This window comes from Typopeltis vanoorti, chromosome 1, assembly GCF_054136105.1.
Source record: "Typopeltis vanoorti isolate ZY-2024b chromosome 1, IOZ_Tvanoo_1.0, whole genome shotgun sequence".
NCBI lineage: Eukaryota > Metazoa > Arthropoda > Arachnida > Uropygi > Thelyphonidae > Typopeltis > Typopeltis vanoorti.
In genome coordinates, this window is record NC_143549.1 from 183,900,952 (window position 1) to 183,924,799 (window position 23,848).

At 36.7% G+C, this 23,848-nt stretch overlaps 1 protein-coding gene across 3 annotated transcripts in view; it reads left to right on the forward strand.

Moving 5' to 3' along the window:
• Positions 1-23,848, forward strand: part of LOC150110694 (uncharacterized) — a 131,206-nt gene that overhangs the window by 65,815 nt on the left and 41,543 nt on the right. The window contains exon 2 of one of the 3 annotated variants that reach the window (XM_090395716.1): positions 20,299-20,416. The exons of the other annotated variants lie outside the window; for them this stretch is intronic. The gene's annotated coding sequence lies outside the window, so the exon portion shown is untranslated. The remainder of the gene's footprint in view (positions 1-20,298; positions 20,417-23,848) is intronic. 3 annotated transcript variants of the gene reach the window in all.

Sequence of the window (23,848 nt, forward strand, 5' to 3'; positions counted from 1 at the left end):
AACATTGGCGAAGTTTATTTCTCTAATTTTCAGGGATGACCTCTTGTTCTTCCACCACTAGCCAACTGCTGAAATATTTCCCTTGCGCCAATCCTATAAAACCTTTTTAGTAATTTTGAATGTTTCTATCATGTCCCCCCTCTTCTCCTCCTATCAACCACTTCTGTAACTTACAAACTCTCAATCTGTTGATGTAAGGAGCATTCCTTACAACTCTCACCACCTTGGTTCATTCACCTACTAATTTTTTTTCTACTACTTGTTCAAGGAATCCAGGCTACCAGACCTGAGCAACAGTGATCCAGATATGGATATCAACGCCTTATAGGAAGGAATAATAACTTATCTGCATGGTGTGTTCTTCAATAACTAAGTAATCCTATGAGCTATCTTAGACACCTTGGCAATATGTCCTCTGAATTTCAATCTCTATCCAATATATAGTGACTGTTACTTGCTATGTATATTCTTTAATATACATCTCAGAAACATGGACTATCGGAAAAAAAAGAATGATATGAATTAACTAGACAGAAAAGCTTACAAAGAAACAAACATGTCTGATAGAGCAAACCATAAAATAAAAGTATTGGATGAAATTAGAAAGAGGGAAATGAAATTCTTAGGACATGTGTTAAAAGGAGGGACTGATCAATGTGATCATCCTGTGATGATCAGATTGTGATCAGTCTGGGAAACTACTGGGAAGAAGAGGAAAAGGCCCAGCACATTTGCCATTTACCTCTTTGGTGTAGTCTGTCTGCCATGCAGTGGTGCAGCTAGAGCTTTAGCCGCCCTCTCAATACACATCAAAAATACTACAAAAAGTCAAAACTACGTATGGGAAATAAATTAAAACACTATGTTTATTTTGAAGTAAAACTTTAATTCTAACATTGTAAAATGTTATTTTTCTTGCTTTTCTGTTTGCCAATGTCATCGATGATTTTGCTAAGTCTATTTCATAGTAATGTAGGTAATTCTTATTCAATTTTAATTTAGAAAACTATTCTCACAACTAGCAACACTTACAGCAATTGTGAGGAAAATTCGCAGTAGATTACAATATTTGGAAATGAGTTCTCGAGACTGTATTTTAGAATTAACTACAAAAGTTCAAAAAGGTTCAAAGTGCCGCCCGGGGCGGATCGCTCCCCCCTCCCCTCTAGCTACGCCTCTGCTACGATGGCGGCTGTTAATTTTAATTATGTGAATTTGAATACATGTCGAGAATGAAACCTTATCATTCCAAAAGTTATGAAAATATTTCACCTAAATAACAATTTTCAATTACGTATCTTACAGCTAGGGGCAAGTTATATATAGCATTGTGTGTGGGTGGGAGGGGATTCCTCGCTCGGGAAAAAAAAGGTTCAAGAACGCTTGCCTAGAAGATCCGGACTATTGAATTGTGAAAAAGTAATGTTGAGGAGGAGGGAGAGAGATTTTAAGTAGAAATATAAGTGAGGCGAAAGAGGTCAGGTGTAACAACTTCAGTTAATCATAATTATGATTTAATAATATCGCTAAGCTAATATTAATTTACCAGTGTTCGAAACTGATGTAATCTTTAATTATATGAAAAACTTGCTCGTATTTAGTAATACGTGCTCTAAATGTTAGTATGGTTACTTTTTTTTTTTTTAATTATGATCATTTTGGTAAACCACTGTGCTCACTGCTGAAGATAGGATAATTTTTGCTATAATTTAGAACAGATAACCGGTTCTTCTTGTTGAGCCATCTCACTTGATTTTTTATATTCCTACCTTTTATCGTACAATAAGAAACTGATTTTCGTAAACAGTAAATATTTTGCTACTCCATTGAAAGAACAATATTTCATGGGTTCGATTCTCGTCATACGAGAGGAATCTTTGAATGGGCTTCAATCGAAAAATTGTAGGCGAGTTAGCTGATCTCATACCGCGGTAGCAATCCCCCCCCCTCCCGAAAACTGGAGGTTTTATTTCGCATACGGATAAATCGGCCAAAGAATTCATGCTATGGATTTACATATACAGTATACTGTTATTGGGGGTAGATAGTGACACAGCGTGTAAGAGGGCGGTCTGTTGTGTACTCCTGTGTCCCCCTAGGTGTCACGTTAATATTAATGTAAGCTTAGTTGTCATAGTTGATATTCTATCACTTACAATTAAGATGTGTAGTTTTGTGATGCGATGCATGGTCACAGACACATTTCTGAAGTGTTTTTCTTAAAGTATTTTGTGAAAAGTACGTACGTATACAGAAAATGTGGAAACAAATTATTTTGCGCTTTGTTTTCCGTATTTATGGCAAACTTGTTTTCGCAATTTAATGTAAAATAGCCTTTTACGAAATGGAACGTAGATGTACTTGGTCTTGGTCCACCTGTGTTGTTATGGGGATGGCATTCGGTGTGGAAATGTTTAAAATATCAGATTTGCAAACGGAAGCACGCAACTGCTTATCATATCTCAAGGTTCTTCAGTACCACACGTGCTATGCTATACTACTGAAGAACCTTGAGATTCATTTGTATTAATAGTCTAAAGCTAATAAATTATGTGAAGGGTTTTGTCACGCTACTATGTTATAATCATGACGGAAATAATCACGAGCCGTTGAGAACGGAGTTTGATTGTAAGTTTTATGAGGTCCTCTTAGTAAACCACCAGATCAAAATTATGGGAATCACTTAATGCATGGGTCAACAGGTCATGGAGTCAACGCATTTCGTTAAGGCTAAAGAAGGTGCACAAAGTTTTTTGCCCATCAGAAGAGACCTATCCGTTTATTACTACTCAACAGCATTTAGCACTTGTCGTTTTAAGCATACAGAGAAAATGCATTTTCTCGCTGAATTCTAAAATTCTGTTGCTTTTGTAGTGCAGTTTCGTCTTGGAATCTTGTCATAGACAAGAATTTTATAGGTATTTTATAAGTTCAGATCTTCTAAAACGTCGCGAGTGAGAGTCTTGTGACTTTAGGCTCGTCTCGCAATAGAATTCAAAATCGATACAGATGGTTTTATGCATTTGAGTGTACCAAAATTTACAAGACTAATTATCAAAGTTGTAGGACTAGCGACCACAAATAAATTAGAGGAATGGACAGATGACATCAATGGCAGAATCATTAAAAATGAAGATACTAGGAAGGTATTTGATAATGTTATAATTCAGGAATGTGTGACTAGAGCTAATCTCATGGTATGTTCACTTAAACAGAGGAAAGATTAGCAAATGAGATGTTTGATGGCAGGAGGGAGACCAATATCTAAGTGGATTGAAGCAGTTAGAAGTGCCTTGAAAGACAGAAATATAGGATATGGCATTATTGGGGTCTTGAGAGATACTCATTTTGGAGGAAAATTGTTCAGTAGGAAGTTAGTACTATGTGAAAACGTTTACATTATTACTACCGAGTATCTTTGTGTAACCCATTGACGGTACATATCATGAATTTGATGATGATTATGATGATCAAGGTTATAACGTAACTCTGGGACGTAACCCATTGACGGTACATATCATGAATTTGATGATGATTATGATGATCAAGGTTATAACGTAACTCTGGGACCCCTTCGAAAGAACTATGCGTCTTTTTTTTTTTTGATGGAAGGCATCGATTTAAAGCCCATCAAAAAATTTGCTAAACATTTTTTCTTTTAAGCTGAAGCTGAGGTACCAGTCTCATGCAGTGTTGAAGAGTTTTTCCCCCGTCTTGCAAAACTGACATACAGTTGATAGGTACTGTTATCATGGTCTTTAGCTGGAAAGATCTGAGTGGTGTTGTTCCTAATGTAATTATTAAACATTATTATGTATAACTCCAAAATTCCATGTTTAATTTATGTAGCATATCAGTGATTTTTTTTTGGAGGGGGGGGATAATCAGTCGCAAAACTATAGGATGCGTATCTTCGGACTGTTGAGGGCCGTCTTGCAAAACTGACATACAGTTGATAGGTACTGTTATCATGGTCTTTAGCTGGAAAGATCTGAGTGGTGTTGTTCCTAATGTAATTATTAAACATTATTATGTATAACTCCAAAATTCCATGTTTAATTTATGTAGCATATCAGTGATTTTTTTGGGGGGGGGGGATAATCAGTCGCAAAACTATAGGATGCGTATCTTCGGACTGTTGAGGGCCGCTACATCGCTAGAACCTGTAGATAGAAAAACAAGTTGTCAGTTTTTAACTATTATTGTAACAATTTAGTTAAAATTGAAAACTCATTTCCCCACAAGCTCTAGTGATGCTATATAAGCATTTTTAATACCAGATGATTTCTCTGCCCATGACCGTTATTTCATAATACATTAAGTCACAGACATTAAAATGAAACACCAAAACCTTTTAGTAAAAATAGTATCACTTAAATAATTGTCGATTTGCCGTGCACGGCAAATCGACAATTTACAACCTGCGAAATGCAACGGTACAGATAATGCACGCAATGTTCACATCGCTTTAGTTGTTGCGTATTTATGAAAATTCTCTGCATGACAAATTGTGGCACTGGGATTTATATATATATATATATATATATATATGTATATGTATATGTATATATATATGTATATGTATATGTATATATATATGTATATGTATATATATATGTATATGTATATGTATATATATATGTATATGTATATGTATATATATATGTATATGTATATGTATATATATATGTATATATATATGTATATGTATATGTATATATATATGTATATGTATATGTATATATATATGTATATGTATATGTATATGTATATGTATATGTATATGTATATATATATGTATATGTATATGTATATGTATATATATGTGTGTATATATATGTGTGTGTATATATGTATGTGTATATATGTATGTGTATATATGTATGTGTATATATGTATGTGTATATATGTGTGTGTATATATGTGTGTGTATATATGTATATGTGTATATATGTATATGTGTATATATGTATATGTGTATATATGTATATGTGTATATATGTATATGTGTATATATGTATATGTATATATATGTATATGTATATGTATGTATATATGTTAAAGATACCAAGCAATTTTAAACCTGGTTTTACTCCATTTCCCAAGTAAGCAAACAGACTAAAAGTCAAGTTTGCGCCTGCAATTGATGCAAGTCTAACTGATCCCACAGGTAGTGCAGGACCAGGGCAACTCGTGGCAAAGGTGGAACAAGCTCCGATCACTAATCTTAATATTTACCCTTAATGCCAAAACACTACTCGACAATAATGGTCGAAACCGGTCTGGGTAGTGGCCCTTGCCTTTAATACAAAACGTCATACATCCCCTTCTTGGAGATGTGTTTTGGCATTAAGGGTAAATATTAAGATTAGTGATCGGAGCTTGTTCCACCTTTGCCACGAGTTGCCCTGGTCCTGCACTACCTGTGGGATCAGTTAGACTTGCATCAATTGCAGGCGCAAACTTGACTTTTAGTCTGTTTGCTTACTTGGGAAATGGAGTAAAACCAGGTTTAAAATCGCTTGGTATCTTTAACATATTTATACCCAAGGTAAAAATACTTTCTACATATATATATATATATATATATATCATGAATCGTATTTAATACTATTAAGATTAAATGATGGGAATCATATTCTAGAGGCCAAACATGGAATTTCAAGCACCTCAGGTGTCCAATAAGCGAGGTGGTCGTTTCAAAGTGTGCAGGTCAATTAGATGTCTTAATATATGCTAGTATGGTTCCATTGAACTTGTACTTAACTAAGAGAAGTTATGTTTTCTAGTAAATTACATCATAAGACTACCATGCATTAAACCTTAACTTCCCAGTTTGATCCTGACGAAAGTAATAACTTTAATGATGTTACAGCCACTTAGTAAGTGAAAGCAGGTATGAAAGGACCAAAATGTATTTCAAGTTCCGCATGCTTCACTGATAATTTTAACTCTAATTAATGTCAGGCGCGCATGATTTGCTTTTTGCAGGTTCCTGGCTATACAGCGTACTTCTGATACCAAAAATATTTCGGTATCAGATGCTATCAGCAGAATGCACGTTTATTTCCCCTTAAAATTAATAATGCGTCAGCCCATTTCTGACTAATGATACGTACTATTCTTTAGGGAAGTCTTGTTCAGTTTAGGATAGGAAGAAGCTATTTTGCTGTTTCTCTTTTAAACTATGTTCTGGTTCGATGCCGGAAGAGATAGTGGCATATCTTCTCTCTCCAATAATCATCCATTTTCTTTCGGTCCATATTATGTGGAGAGGGGTAGAGTCGTTGTGGTTCAGGTCCCTTAAGAGCCTAAAATTAAGACAGTATCACATCAGTATTATATTTCAGAATTAATTTTATTATTATTATTGACTAACGGCAGGCGATATTGTAATTCATCAGTCCATCAACCCATTTGTCAGTATGAGTGCACATGTACCTTCCCATGGTGAAGTACTTTGGTCTCAGACGGTTGTAATTTTTGACAGTTTTAATTCCTTGACTGAAACTTTAGTCAACATGTTAATCTAATCAATTTGAAGGTAGAAAATAATGTTTAGTGATCATGGATCTAAACTGGAATGTTAAGGATCGGGATCGTTATTCTAACCTTATTTTGCTTAGTCTAAATGCCTTTGCTTATTTATATAGCAGAGTAGAGTATTTTGGGATGTAATCGTGAATCTATTGTTGATTTCCTCCAGCTTTCTTTCATATTGAATATCACTTTTCAAAGTCATCTCCATTCATTCCCATCCTAATGACCTTTGTTTTCCATCTTACGCTTGCATGTTTTCATTAAATATTAATAAAATAATAATAAAAGCTTTGTAAGTGCTTACTTCGATCCTTATTTACATGCTGCCCATTTTCGGCATGTCTCCCATCAAAGTTATTCCTTATATCCGATTTTAGAAAATATTAAAACACACGTTTCATTTAGTTTCCTCCTGTGGGCCGATGTGCTGACGAATAGACATCCGAGAGACCGAGCAAGTAATCAATCCTTATGGTATTATCAGGGGAATTCATAAACTGGAAATGCTTCACACTTCATGAAAACATGGTAAGAGACTCGCCCGTATCTAAAACGATGCATTTATTCGAAGAGCTACTTTCTTTGAATTCGTCGCTAATCATTGTCTGAATGTGGCACGGATTATGCCTCTTGAAGAAAATAGCTCACTGCTTGTTATTCAAGGCAGGTATGTATTTTTGACGAATGAATACTATTCCGATTATTCTATTTCCGATAAATACTAATGCAATATTGCTATTATTATTTATTGGAAATAAGTGTTTGTAACAAAAATGAACGTTTTAAGAATCCTCCTATAATTCAAGTCGCATATAGAGTAGAGTATTTATCTACTCTAAATAAATTTTAGAGTAGATAAATACTCTTCAACTTTCTCTCTTCAGAATGAGCAGTACAATATTTGTACTGCTCACAATCGCTAATCAACGAAACTTGTATGCAAACGGCAGTAAAGTGATCACTGATAAATTTTAACGAATACTAAGACAGAATAAACGAGGAGGGGGGGGTTGAATTACCCATTTTCATATACAGCAGTTCTAATTCTTTTCTGCTTTTAACTAAAGGCCAGATGTACAAAAGAAAACAGTCTGTATAACTCAGGCAGTGGATTGGTAAAAAAGTGACGGTGAGGATGAACCCACTTTTCGAGATAAACTAACATCTCCAATTCAGATGTTATGTGGCGTCGACAGGAAAATATATGCAACAAAAACTGCACGAAAAGTAGCACACTAGAGATTTATTTTTCCACAATACCTCCGCCACTTTGGTCCTAAAACGATATCACTGTTTGTTTTCATATTCACTTTACCTGCATCTTTCAGAATTTAAGTTAATTGATATTAAAGTGAGGAAGATGGAAACAATTGTGCAAACAAATTGTACTTGACTCTGGACGTGATCAATGCTATACAGGTGTCGGCAACCCGCGGGCCGCATGCGACCCAAACGTGTATTTCTGGTGGCCTATAAAAAGTTGACCATACATGGCACGTGGCCCGTATGTTGAATTATTTGAATAATACATTTTATAATATGAATAATAATTAAAAATAATTTTATACCTATACTTCGTGATATCACCTGTGCAACTTGGAAATACAAACAAAAGGAAACTTTTGTTGGGTTATTGAAGATTTACAAACGGAAGTTTCAACAAGATTTGTTGATTTTCATAAAATTAGCATCGAAATGCGATGATTTTTGATTACTTTTAATGTCGACATTGAGGTACTAAACCAACTACAGATGGAAATTTTGGAATTACAGCAAAATAAAACATTAAAGAACGCATTTTTCGTTTAAAAAAATTCCAAAATTTTAACGATGCTTACCAAAAAATTTGAAGGATTAATCAGTTTCGCAAAGTGATAGTCGCATTTGGAAGCGCATGCATTTGTCAATAAGCATTTTCTGCCATCAGTTTTAGAAAAAATAAATTTTCTTCTCGACCTGATTGATGAACTTTGCATACTTCGATTCGAATTTGCACCTGAGGTTGTAAAGTGGATATAGATAATCTGGCTAAGGGAAAACAATTGCAAAAGTCACATTTAGCAGGGAGACACACATATCGTGATGCATAAACTATATTACTTTGTTTTTATGTGATAATAATTTTTCATGCTTGTTTCATATCTAAATATTTCTGCGTTTTTTTTTTTAATTGATATAATAAAAATTGATAACTTAAGTATTTTTTCTTAATTAAACGCTTGTGGCCCGATTATTAAAAATAAAAGTCGAATGTGGCCCGCGAGTCTGAAAAGGTTGCCGATCCCTGCTATAGAACAAAACCAATATACAGTATCCAAAGGTAACGTAGTGATCGTTGGAGTAGTCATATTAATCAGTTTGTGCTGTAATGAAAAGGAAATGGATACTTTCATAATTTATGTGTTAGATAATTTAAAAACAATAAATGGGAATGATACTTCAGAACTCGGTTCTGATAATTCCATATGGGATGGAATGCCGCTGTCGAATAAGTTTTTGCAATCGATGTCATTTGCTCATATGTGATAAAATTATTTTTAAGGGAACAGATTAGATTACATGTAGGTAATGTTAAGTTTTATCGTAACCGGCGTTTCTGAAGTTCTGTATATGCCACATTGGTTTGTCCTTTTGGCTGATATTGTGATAGCTCAGCAACAAAGTATAGTGTGCCCATAAATTGTACGAGGTCATCCGTCTCGTTTCAATAAAAGCAGCAAGTAAAATAAACTTCACAGTTCACTGGTTTATTTTTTACATACACCCGCTGACTCTCGAAAAACATCTATTTTCCTTTATAACAAGGAAATGAAAAGGGTTCAAGACTGAGGAAGAAGTATATATATCACAAATCCCCGAGAAAGCTAACCATATTTTCTCTGAAAACCTCTTCATAAATAATTAATTCGTCTGCTTCGTAAATTTCACTGTTTTTATTCACTGTCTGCGAATCGTACACCTGCGATGCATTTGAGGATGAATTAATTACGAACAGCGTGCAGTAATAACCAGCAACTGTAAACAACACAAAAGAAGACCTGGTTACTCACAACCGTAACTTCCTCCATGCTACTCTTCGCAGTTCGGAAAGGATGTCTGCTTCCAAACTCCCAACGGGGTGTGACTTGTTTAAAGTCTGTTAAAAAATAAATAAATAAAAATTAAGGAAGCTGTACTACCGTTCATGCTGGGCAGAAAAAAATGTGACAAATACTCGTCAGCCTGTAGATCTTGACGATAAAATTTTATTTTAATTTAACGTAATGCTAGTCTTTTGGCGTGCACAGCGCGTTAAAATATCGCCTATTTCGTTATTTTGCCGACTTTCCAGTTCGTGGGGTGAATTGGACTTGAATGATAGCGATGATCTTACCCCAATTTCACTACGCATCACTTCATTTATTGACGAAGTTATTTATGGAGAGTACAATACTACGTAAGAGAACCTATTGCCATGGAAACGTTACGTTTCATCCTTCACTAATTATTTCTTATTAGATGTATATACACTGCCGTATCCATTTCTTCATCTTCACTGTACTATTAGCATCTTTATGGCTGAATGACTAAAAATTATTTTTATTTTTTATGTCAGGAACTAATTTCCTATAGCTGTGTTAGTGGCACTCGGCTCCTGATGGGGGAAGAAATGAAGATTTTCCTATCACATTAAGAACTCAGAACAAAATAATACTCTAAACCAGCTTTCTTCAACCTTTTTACACCTGCGGGCCGGGGAGAATAGGAGAAATATTTTGCGGACCGGCTGACCACTAAGACAGAAACATAAACCAATGTAGATAGTATTTTATTTATTAAATCCAATGTTATAAAATTACAATTTTTAGCTAGTGCGACATCTGCTGCTGCTTAGAGGTTAGAAAACTTGATATATGTGGCAGGAGTGTTGTTTCTGAGAGTCGAAGAAATTTTTGGAAATTTCCGCGGACCACAGGTTGAAGAACAAGGCTCTAGACAATCTTTCACTACCATATTTACTCGAATATAACTGGCACGTTTTTCCTCAAAATTAAAGTTTAAAAATCATAGTGCAAGATATATCTGGGGATTTTGGAAACTAAAGTTTTTCAGGAAAAAACTAAATTGACTTCAATAATTAAATTCTCAATATTCATATAATTTTAATTGCTCACATTGAGCCTCCGCAGCTCAGTTGGTAAAAACGAAGCTGTTTGGTCGGAAAGACCTGAAAGAGGGAGGATGATTCTGGTTTTGGCTTTCGATGTGAACGGACATATTATTTTAGACTGAATCTGATTAGTTTGTTTACAAGGGTTTTTCACTGGTGCAGACACAGTTTGTTTCCTACTGTCTCCCCTCTGCATGAAACATGCAAGAGGTCTAATGGCCAACAGGCCCCACCCGCAATGAGGACCAGTGGTGGATTTATGGTTTTATTTAGGGAGGTAGGATTTCAATCTGTGGCCAAGTGAATTCGTGACACTCCTCTTCCCTACTGTAGGACAGTTAGGTGTATTTTATTGTTGGTAGACACCTGAGAGTGTCTATGGGATTTGCTAGTGGACCCTCAAAAGCCCACAGGATTACCTGTAATCTGCTCGGGACAGCTGAGCAATCTCTAATCTTTCTCCAGCTGTGTCTTTACACATTTCTAAATTATTCTTATCATGGCAAAACTTCTGAATGAGGCCAAATTTGAGGAAGTATACAAGGAATTCCTCAGACTAGGAAAGCTGCTGAGTGATAATTGGCTGGGAAAAGTCAAGCTCTTTGACACATTCCCCCCCCCCTCCCACAGCAGTCATAGAGGACAATATGGATAACATAAGTGAAGATCTCATAACTTTGACGCAATCAGATTTTGCACACTCCCCAAGTATGGAAGATGCTACATCCCAAGACAGCAGTTATCAGACCTTGGAAACAGATACAGAATTACAAATGGTCAAAAGCTACATCCCAAGACAGCAGTTATCAGACCTTGGAAACCGATACAGAATTACAAATGGTCAAAAAGAAGAGGAAAATCTCCAACAATGTTGAAGAACCCAAAACAACAAGGATAGAAGCACTCAATGTTCCTAAAGAAAAGATGCCACCAGTCATCTTAAGGGATGAGGAAAAATGGATTCCTGTCTTGTCAGCCCTCAGAGAACAAAACATCTCATTCTCATGGGCCAAAAACTCAGATGAGGAAGTTAAAATACAACCCACTACTGTCATGGATTACAGACAGATGACCAGATTTATGGACAATGCTAATGTCCCATACCACACCTCCACTTTACCCAGCCTGAAAACCTGAAACCGGTGGTTCTATGTGGGATAGCTGAAGGTATCACTCCTGAAGATGTAAGCACTGATCTCTCCAGACAGGGCCTGTCCACAGTAAAAGTAAGCAGGATGTTCAGAGCAGATAAAAGACCAATGCCTTTAGTACTGGTGGAAATAAGCAACACACAGAAACAAATCTACGATCAAAGTGTAGTATGCAGACTTAAAAAAACAACTGAGCCACTTAGAAAGAGGGCATATAGGTGGCAAAGGTTCAGGCACGCCCAAAAATTATGTAAGGCATCCTACAGGTGCTTGAAGTGCGGTGAGGGACATCAGACCAGCACCACTCATGCCTGCTGTGCAAACTGCAGAGGACCTCACCCCGCCAACTACAAGGGATGCCTTTTCAATCCAAAAAATCGAGGGGCAGCAAAAGTCAATCTTGCCCCTCCTCGTAATGACACTATAAGCAACCTAGTGGGCCGTCCGCCAGTTCGAAACGCCTCACCTTCAACCAGACAGGAAGGAACACGACCCACACCCACGATCAAAACATATGCTGAGGCTGCAAGCACTAAGTTACTCGCATCTCTCGAGACAGAGGGTTCCAACCTAACATCAGTTCTAACAGCCTCTCTTGCCAGCATGCTGCAGGAATTCAGCAAGACAAGCTCTTCACCATCTTCCAGAAAGAGATTCCTCCAAGGCACTCAAGCCATTATAACAGCCATCTGTCATGAGCAAAAAATTTAAACCCAAGTCGCTCATGATAGTGGCATGGAATGCGAATGGATTAATGAACAAGGTCTTGGAGCTTCAAGAATTTGCGATTCATCTCAGTGCTGATATCATCCTGATTGGTGAAACACCTAAGATCAGCCAATAACTCTAAAATCTGTGGATACACTATGTACAGAAATGACAGAACTGTGCAAGAGGGGGAGGCACTGCCATATATATATTAAGATTTACCTGAATGATAATACGATAACGAACCCTCAAATCGTAAACCTCGAGGTGCCTGGGGAGGATGTACATACCAGCAATGCTGGCAGTCTCAAGATTTATGCTGCTTATATACCCTCGAGCATTCTTCTGTTAACAACTGATCTAGACTCCATATTTGGACAAAATGATTCCATAATAATAGCAGGAGACCTCTATTCAAAACGCACAGCTTGGCACAGCTCTTCAATTAACTCCAAAGGCTACACACTTCAACTATGCAATGCTAAACTCTGCAGTGGTAACAGATCCCACCGGGCCCACTCACTTCAGCCCATCAGGTAGCTCAGATGTGTTAGACATCATTTTCAAAAATATAAAATACCAATATAAATTGGAAACAGTTAATGAATTATCTTCTGACCACAGTCCCATAGTGCTTACTCTAGGTTCATCAGATCAATTCTCTCCTCCACACACATTCATACCTTGGATAGGTTAGCCAAAATTCTTCCAGATTATATTGGTCCAGTGCCCAATATCAGTAAAAAGGAAGAGATTGACACAGCAGTAAATAACTTAACCATACAAATTCAGAAAGCAATAGAATCAGTCAGACAATCCACTGTCTTCCACCGAACCAACCGTATCCCAGAAGAAATCATAGAGCTAATCAGAGCAAAAAATAGAGCCAGAAAGAGATACCACAATACCAGAGCCCCACAAGACAAAACAGTATTGAACAACCCAGACAGGTCTGGGAAGCTCTTCAAAAACACAGAAACCACCAATGGGAATCCAAACTGGCTAACATCAAGACTGAAGATCACTCTGTCTGGAAATTCCTAAGAGCTATTATATATCCACACCAAAAAGCAACTCATACCCCCCCCCCCTATACAAACAAAGAAAGGGACAGCTCACAAAGATGAAGAGAAAGCTGAAGCACTGATAGATAATCTTGAATCTCAATGAAATCCATCTTATGCAAACCTTAATATTAACTTTATGTACAAAATTCACCAGCATGTTAGATCAACGTTATGGCAGCACACTGTTAATTCAGAACACATCACTCCAACTACTCCGGTTGAAGTAATAAATATCGTCACACACCTAAATAATAAAAAGGCTCCAGGACCTGATGGCATAACTAACCAAATAGTAAAACTATTCCCAAGAAAGGCCATCTCATCAATATTACGAATGCAATTTTCAGATTCCCAGCATTTTCCCACTGCGTGGAAAATGGCCACCATCGTGCCACTGAAGAAGCCAGGAAAAAACCCTCACCTTCCTGAGAGCTATAGACCAATCAGCCTGTTGTCCAGCCTCAGAAAGGTAACAGAGAAAGTGATCTTCACAAGACTTCAAGCAGAAATGGATAGGTTAGGAGTTTTGCCTGATGAGCAGTTTGGCTTCTGCAAGGCCCATAGTACAGCTGAACAAATCCGCAGGCTAGTAGAAATCATTACGAAAGGTTTCAATTGGAAAATCAGTACTACTGCCATCTTCATCGATGCAGAGAAGGCGTTTGACGAAGTGTGTAATCAATACCTTCTCTACAAACTCATAAAGTTCGGCTTTCCAATCAAGTTGATAAGAATATAATAAATTTAGTTTAATCCTTTATCCAAGTGTGAGCAAACAAAGTTTGCGCCTGAAAGTATCTTCAGGACTGGGGTAAGGTTGTGCAACACCAGGGCGACTCCTTGCAAAGGTGGAGAAAGCTACTATCACTCCTATCTTAGTATCTCCCACAATGCAAAACACATCTCCTTGCGGATATGTCTAATGTTATGCATTAAGGGAAGGGCCACTACCCAGACTAGTTTCGACCTTTATTGAGGTCTCTTCAGTGGGAGCCAGGCCCAAGTGGAGATACCAATCAGAAGCATTAGCAAGGTCATCTCTACCTATAGGAGTTGCCAAATGGTGTGCCACCTTTTTAATAAATTACTCTGGATTTAGAGAAAGATGTTGAAAATTTATTTTTCGCTTGGTTAGAATATAATAAATTTAGTTTAATCCTTTATCCAAGTGTGAGCAAACAAAGCTTGCGCCTGAAAGTATCTTCAGGACTGGGGTAAGGTGGTGCAACACCAGGGCGACTCCTTGCAAAGGTGGAGAAAGCTACTATCACTCCTATCTCAGTATCTTCCACAATGCAAAACACATCTCCTTGCGGATATGTCTAATGTTATGCATTAAGGGAAGGGCCACTACCCAGACTAGTTTCGACCTTTATTGAGGTCTCTTCAGTGGGAGCCAGACCCAAGTGGAGATACGCAAACTTTGTTTGCTCACACTTGGATAAAGGATTAAACTAAATTTATTATATTCTAACCAAGTGAAAAATAAATTTTCAACATCTTTCTCTAAATCCAGAGTAATTTATTAAAAAGGTGGCACACCATTTGGCAACTCCTATAGGTAGAGATGACCTTGCTAACGCTTCTGGTTGGTATCTCCACTTGGGCCTGGCTCCCACTGAAGAGACCTCAATAAAGGTTGAAACTAGTCTGGGCCCTTCCCATAATGCATAACATTAGACATATCCTCAAGGAGATGTGTTTTGCATTGTGGGAGATACTAAGATAGGAGTGATGGTAGCTTTCTCCACCTTTGCAAGGAGTCGCCCTGGTGTTGCACCACCTTACCCCAGTCCTGAAGATACTTTCAGGCGCAAACTTTGTTTGCTCACACTAGGATAAAGGATTAAACTAAATTTATTATATTCTAACCAAGTGAAAAATAAATTTTCAAGTTGATAAGAATACTCCACTCATATCTGAAAGACAGATAGATATATGCAGGTCAGGGTCGTAGAATCAATTTTGTCTAGATGAAGGGTCTTTGCAGGAGTACCCCAGGGCTCTCTTCTGGCCCCTCTCCTGTTCTCAATCTACATAGCAGATATCCCTCTGAACCCGAGAACAACATTCACTCCATTATATGCAGATGATACTGCATTAATGGCTAGATCTCTGAGCCCAAAATTGGCAACTAGAAGATTGCAAACCAGTATACATATATTAGAGAGATGGCTGGTGGACTGGAGGATCCAAGTTAACCCACAGAAGAGTTCAGCCATACTGTTTACAAGGAAGAAAATCCACAATTTGGAGGACATTCATCTTTTGGGAGTTAAGATTCCGTGGCAGAGCGAAGTCAAATATTTCAGAGCGATCCTGGATAGAAAACTTCTATTCAGCAATCATGTAAGACACATTACCTCAAAGACATCCAAGGTCATAGCCCAACTCTACCCTGTAATCAACAGACAAAGCAAATTGGATACACAAACAAAATTAACAATTTACAAGATGGTGATTCGGCCGGTCATCACTTATGCATCCCCAGCATGGAGCCACATCCTTGGCCGAGTGGTTAGCACATTCGCTTTCCAGTCAAAAGGCTGCAGGTTCGAATCCCACCGTGGGCATGGATGTTTGTGAGTTTGTGAAAATAATAGTGGTAATGGTGGACAATAGATGGCATTGATGTAGATGAGGTGGTTTGTGGATGAGGTTGAGTGGTGGAGACGAAGAGTTGTAGAGTAGGTGCCCTCCCTCGATGAGTCTTAGGACTCCCTGGAGGTGTCAAATAATAATAATAATAATAAAAAAACTACAGAGATTGCAGAATAAGTGCTTGAGAATGATTCTGGATGCCCCTTGGTTTATCAGAAACACCCAGATCCATAGAGAGGTCAACATTCCTTACATCTTTTCCCTTCTTCTAGATCTAGCAGTGAAGTTCTTTATCAAGACTAGCAACCACCCAAACCTGTTGATCAAGCAAGCTTCGGAATATAATGAAGTGGAAAGCTACAAATATAAAAGGCCAAAATATATCTTAAGTACAGCTGAACACAGCTAATTTCACTACCATCACTGGGTCAGCATGTAGCTCATAAACACTCCATTCAAAGTTTTTCATTTCAGACAAAGGGGAATACAAAAAGCAATTTTGCTTTACCCATCTAGCCAGAAATGTTATTCGAAAGACCTGGGTTCTATTCCAGTCCAAGACTTGAGGAACCTCTTATCTGGTTTCAATTAAAGGTGAGTTAGATGGTCTCATACAGAAGCAGAGGGTTTTTTTCACCTGGAAACTCGGGTGTTTCGTCCCTCAGAACAGACAAACTGGTCCCGTGAAAACACACGAATTTACAGTCATAAAATACACACACTTAATCCTTCATTAAGTGGACTCAACTCGTCTTGACAGATGAATGGGAGAGGAGAGAAAGGGGGAAAAACCCCATACAAATGAATAAATAAATTGCTCGCATTATTTATACAATGAATGCATTTAAATTTTAATTATCAACATTATTTACGTAATCGGCCGCTCAGCTTCATCATGCGATATATTTGAATCTTTAGCGACATTGCTTCTGTAATTGAATGAAAACAAACAGTTTCATTATTGCTTGTCCTTTTTTATTATTTTGGAATCATAAAATCACCATGATTTAAAAAAAATTTGAAAATGGTATGACTTATCAAGAATTTTTTATTTGCTATCGCTACTTCCTGTCTCGAGAACAGTTTCCTTATGTGCGTTTTCAATCTACCTAAATAGCATCATCTTCATTCTCATCCATGGCATTAGAGATGCCGGTTTTTAAAAAACTCTTGGCAATTATTTCTGGTGACATCATGTTCCAAGCTCTCAAAATCCAGTTGCACAACAGTTCTAATGATGGTCTCTTAATCCCTGCCAGAGTCAGGTTGTAACCGCCGGCTGCCATCCACTCCATGTAGAATTTTCATATGTAGTCCTTGAATGATTTGTTGACGATACATCAAACGGCTGTAGACCAGGCGTAAGACCACCAAGAATAACGGTCACATCGGTCTTCACATCTGAAAGTTTTTTCCTATTTCTGCCATAACAACATTCACTATCTATTTCTTAAAGTTTTAACCTTTTTTTCGTGTGCGAGGTATATGCAAAACTTTCTCATTTTTTCCCCTAAAGTAAAATCAGGGGTGCAAGTTATATTCGAGTAAATACGGTACTTAACTTCCCACCCCTCCCCCACCTTGCTGTGCTTGCCAAGCATGAGTATTGTGAAACATATTTCAACTGATGTCTGTGCGAAATTTTCAGTTTAAAATGGTTTAAAATTATTGGCAGCACATAGGCTAAAAGATAATGTTAACTATAATATCTCATATACCCATAATTTACTATGTGGACCTAGTAATACAGGTAAATATCGGAATTACTAGTTATTTGTGGAAGTAACAATAATATGATCATCTTTCCCTCCCCAAATTAATAGTATGCAACAAGATGGTGACAAGTTTGAAGGACTGTGGGTTGCAAAATTTGGTTGACAGTAAAAAAAATGTTCAGTGAAGTGTGATAGGCATTCTTTGCATAATGATTAGCATTGTATGACCAGTTCAAGGTACACTAGACTCATTATACATACTAATCATTATTCAGACAGTGCACAGTGCCTTATTATACTTCATTAAACTCATTTTTGCTGAATAATAATAATAATCTTGATAAGAGGATTTTTCATTTATAATAATCTATAGTGTTATGATTTTCATGTATGTACTGTCTGACCACAGATGCAAGATTTCTCAACACTTCTGCACATGGCAGAAGGTGAATCCATAATCAATGCATTTTGTGGGATGAGTGTTTATTATTATATGTCAGAAAAGTAGCTTTTCTTTTATGAAAATTCTAGTTTTTAAAGTGGTAACTATTTTGCTTGTACAACAGCTGGAAAATTTTACTTACAAAGCACGTGATTTCATGTGTTATGACAAATTCATACATCACCTTATTCCTTTCTCCTTTTCAACATGAATTGACTCCTCTTGGCAATCTGTCAACTAGTGTTCTCACATCTGTGGTTGGACAGTAGCAACCTGTTAATTTACCTGGTTTTTGCAACTGCAATTCTTTTCCTCAAACTTTTAATTTTTTTGTCGTAGAATTCCCAAAATTCATGCTACATACTTGCCATTATGCATTGCTTTTGCTATAGACAGTCCAGGTATGCCAACAGTAATGAAAACATTGAATGAGGATTTCATAAACTGAACAGTATAGAAAAAGTTTAGAGAATATATTTGTTGCAACACAAATTGTTCTAAAAGAAAACATTATCTCTGCAGATAATGTGTACAAGGCTGAAATGCTAGCTATACATTCTGTGCTGCTACTGTATACTGCACCATACAATAAAAGAACTTGGTAGGATGAACATTTGTTCAAAGAATGGTTTGCGAGTTGGAAGCGATGCTCTAATTTTTGTAAGCTCGTGGAAAATTTTTCATGTATGCATGGAAAACATTTTGTGTGTAAGTCTCCAGTCTCAGACCCAATGTGTGTGCTAATGTAATATTTCTTATATTAATGATGCCTTTTTTTCATCTACACATACCAGTGACTGAATTGGAAACTTTGCAGAAATCAATGGCTTCCTTACAGACATGTGACTGCCAATACCGATAACCTTCAATTCCCTGTGTATAGTTTGGCGAGTATGGGTTGGGAACAGCCTTCATTAAATGCTTTGTTCAACTGCTGCATACAGGAAGTTCTGTTTGTCCATACAGACCTTCTGAGACAACTGTTTTAGGGCCAGAGTTACACCTCTTAGACAAGCAGTATAAGTTATTTTTCCACTGATTAAACACCTGGGATATTTCACTTTTGAGAAACCAGTCCGCTCTGCTGTTTTCAAAATCATGGCTCCAGCCATACGAGTACCTGCAATTAAGCCATTAATTAATTAATGCAAATTTATCAAACTCCAAAAGATCCTTTGTTTTTCCTTTGTAGTATTCTTAAATAGCTGCCTAGAATGTGATGCACATGAGCAAGTATTTTGCATTTATGCTGTATAAGTGCCATTTATGTATATCTACATAAAGGTTTCTAATTCACTGGCCAGTATGTGTAGCTAAAACATGTAAAAATTGAGCACTAAATTCATTTAAATTTGCTTAGCTATAAAAATTCATCACTGTTTGCATGAGTTCAAGTGATTGTACCATCTAGACAGATATGCCTCTGCAACTTGCTGACATCATCAGTTTGCCCATGCGCTGTAGGCTAAAAGTAACTAACTTTTAGCTTAATACCCAAAGTGTATTAAGCTGTGTAATATTGGAGAAATTACTAAATAAAATAAGTGACATGTGATTTATCATATAATTCATTTTTATAGTATGTTCAAAAAATTACTGATTGTAAATTAGAAATTCTGCAAGTAAAAATTTTGTGTGTACGGTTACCATACATGTGCACTCCCTTTTTGACCAGAGTATATGTACACAGCTTAAAGAAAACACTGGTTAGGAAGTTTTTCACATCATTATTAGATTATTTACTAATCTTTTGATTATTGCATATATTATAGATGTTGCTTTTCTGATTACACTCTTGGCATTTTTTACAAATAATAAAAAAAAAAATTAAGTTTCTTCTTCAGTGTCTCATTTTTCTGATGAATTCCATATCATGGTATTGGAATAAATAATCAAATGTAGTTTCTTTGTTTCCAATGACCAGATGAAGTGCTTGCTCATTCTCTTCACTTCAAGTAGATCACTCTTGTGCCATTTCAGGCCAGGCAACAGCTCCATCCTGTTGTGTAGATGAGCTGGGTGAGGCATAATGCAATGAATCGGTAATGATATAAGTGCTCTTTATTCAATTCAACATCCGAGTTCAAATTTACTATTAGATGAATAATAATTACATGAAATTACACGAAGACTGTAGTAGAACAAGCTGTACCAGAAACATTGCAGCTCCTTGAGCACCACTTTCTGTAGTGCTTTATATGTCAAGAAATATCTATTCCCTAGGAATTTCCCAGACCTCACGCCACCTGATGAGAGGCATATTCTTAGAATATGTATAATTCAACAGATGAATAGGATATATACAGGGTGTTCGGGATAAATTTGACATATTTATAATTAATTATATTTTCCCGTAAGTTACATGTATTAACACACACTTCTCTTCATTTAAAAGTTTGGACCCTTCTTCATTCATATACAAGATGTCAGAAAGGATGGATAGCTGGAACCCACCTGAATCATGGAAGAGAATAACTTGTATCATGATGATTCGTGCCCGCCATCAAAATAAGGATATTACGACTGCTGCCCAATGCTCCCTGAATACAGTAAAAACAATCAGGCATGAACTAGAGACTTGCAATGGTGACTACGAGGATGTAGCAAGAAGAAAGATCCCTAGCAGACGATCTGATTGCGTTCGTACAGCAGAATTCCTCGCAAATCTGCAGGAACAGGTGTTGAAGAACCCTGGCATTGGAATTCGGGCTTTGTTCGTGGAGTTGCTAACTGTAGTCAAGCCCTGGATAACAAGGGTAGGCAATGGTAGGCCGTATGTATGGCAGCAGGATTCGGCCCCTTGCCACACCTCTGGGAAAAGTCAAAAATGGTTGTCTGAAAATTTCTACGACTTCACCAGTCCAAATGTTTGGCCTCCAAACTCCCCAGACCTTAACCCCATGGATTATTTTGTATGGGGCGCAGTTGAAAAAGACACCAATCGCACTTCCAGTAATACAAAAGCCCAGTTAATGGATAAAATTAAAACAGTTTTTGCGGCCCTTCCCAGGGAGACTGTAGCATCAGCTTGTTCGAGGTTCCGAAGCAGAATTGAAGCTGTGATCGATGCTAATGGTGGTTATTTTGAGTAAATCTTGTTGATAGTATTGTAATTAACTCTGCCTGTAATGTTTTTTTGTCAATTCGTTAAATTTAATAGATACAAAGAAGATTTTCTTTTTCCTTACGAAACTGTCAAATTTATCCCGAACACCCTGTGTATATATATATATATATATATATATATATATATATATATGAAATTAATTATAAGCTCGGTTATTTAACTCCTAATCCCAAGTATGCAAACAATTAAGTTTGCGCCTGAAACATAGCTCAAGTCTAAAGATGGTACAACACCAGGACAACTCATTAAATAACCAAACTTATAAAATTACTTGGTAACCCTAATATATAACCATTCTGTCATATATATGTGACAGAATGATCATTGACTCGGTTAACATATATAGTTTTATGAAGAATTAAATGACTAGAACCGAGATTTAAGTAAAAATGTTTTAATATAAAAACACTACTAGTTTCGGCCTGTAACAGCCTTCTTCAGGTGACATTATAAAAGAAGAAAATAGTCTTTTAACCCTAAACATTGAGGGTTAAAAGACTATGAACAACATGGACAGTCTTTATACATAATTAGCATGAAAACGTTGTAGTTGTATTTGAAGCTGTTCTTTCGTTTGTTGCATTGTTGGGAGAGTGCGTGCTTGCTGCATCATGTGAATGCCAGTGCATGATTACAGCTGAATGACTATCTGGGAGGTTGTAGCTTAAGTTGTTATTTAGATGAATAGGATTGATGATGATTTCTCTAGATTCCACAATTTCTCTCTCTACTTCGTCACTGCAACGGAAGATGTTAGTAGATTTTTCCCAGCAGACTTTGTGACTTTGGTTATCATCATTAGGATTAGCCGAGGAAAGGATATGACTTGATAATGCACTTGCTCGCTGTCTCTTGTAAGTAATGTCCCTCATTGTGTTTTTCCATACGCATTTCGACAGATTTGTCTGTCTGCCCAAAATAAGGAATATCACAATCGCACAATATTTTATATACACCAGGATATTTGAGTTGATGATGACAAGGTTTTGATATTGTATTTTCTTAGAACTTTTGCTAATTTATGTGAAACAGTACTTATGGAAGGAATAGATATATTGCCTTTGAATCCAGTTGTTTCTTCTGAGTGATGTCTAAGAGGATTAAGAAGGAATTTGTTGTCAATGATTTTCTTGGAAGATCCATTAACTTCAAAAGAAGTTTTCAGATGGTTTATTTCTGTAAGAAGTACATTTGGGTCATCAAGAAGAGAACAGGCTCTATATCCCAAGGTGGAAATTATTCCAAGCTTATGAGGATGGAAATGATGAGACTGACTGTGCAGATATCTGTTGGTATGTGTGGGCTTTCTATATATCGATATTTTTAGTTTACCAGAAGAGCGAGTCAGTTTGACATCAAGAAAAGGCAAGGAATTATCCGTTTCAAGCTCGGCAGTAAACTTAATACTTTGATGTCGGCTATTGAGATGTTCGAGGAAAACCATAAGGGATTCATGTCCGTGGCTCCAAACAATGAAGACATCATCCACATAATGTTTCCAAACTTTAGGTGTTAAAATAAAAGAAGAGATAGCCTTGGTTTCAAAATCTTCTAAGTAAATATTTGCGAGAACAGGAGATAAACAAAATCATGGACTGGCTATGGGTAATCCTTTATCTCCTGTTCTCGCAAATATTTACTTAGATTTTGAAACCAAGGCTATCTCTTCCTTTATTTTAAAACTTAAAGTTTGGAAATGTTATGTGGATGCTGTCTTCATTGTTTGGAGCCATGGACATGAATTCCTTATGGTTTTCCTCGAACATCTCAATAGCCGACATCAAAGTATTAAGTTTACTGCCGAGCTTGAAACGGATAATTCCCTGCCTTTTCTTGATGTCAAACTGAGTCGCTCTTCTGGTAAACTAAAAATATCGATATATAGAAAGCCCACACATACCAACAGCTATCTGCACAATCAGTCCCATCATTTCCCTCCTCATAAGCTTGGAATAATTTCCACCTTGGGATATAGAGCCCGTTTCTCTTCTTGATGACCCAAATGAACTTCTTACAGAAATAAACCATCTGAAAACTTCTTTTGAAGTTAATGGATATTCCAAAAAAATCATTGACAAATTCCTTCTTAATCCTCCTAGACATCACTCAGAAGAAACAAATAGATTCAAAGGCATCATATATCTATTCCTTCCATAAGTACTGTTTCACATAAATTAGCAAAAGTTCTAAGAAAATACAATATCAAAACCTTGTTCACTCCACTTCCAAAGATCCGTTCCTTAATTAGCCACCCAAAACCTTGTCATCATCAACTCAAATATCCTGGTGTATATAAAATATTGTGTGATTGTGATATTCCTTATTTTGGGCAGACAGACAAATCTGT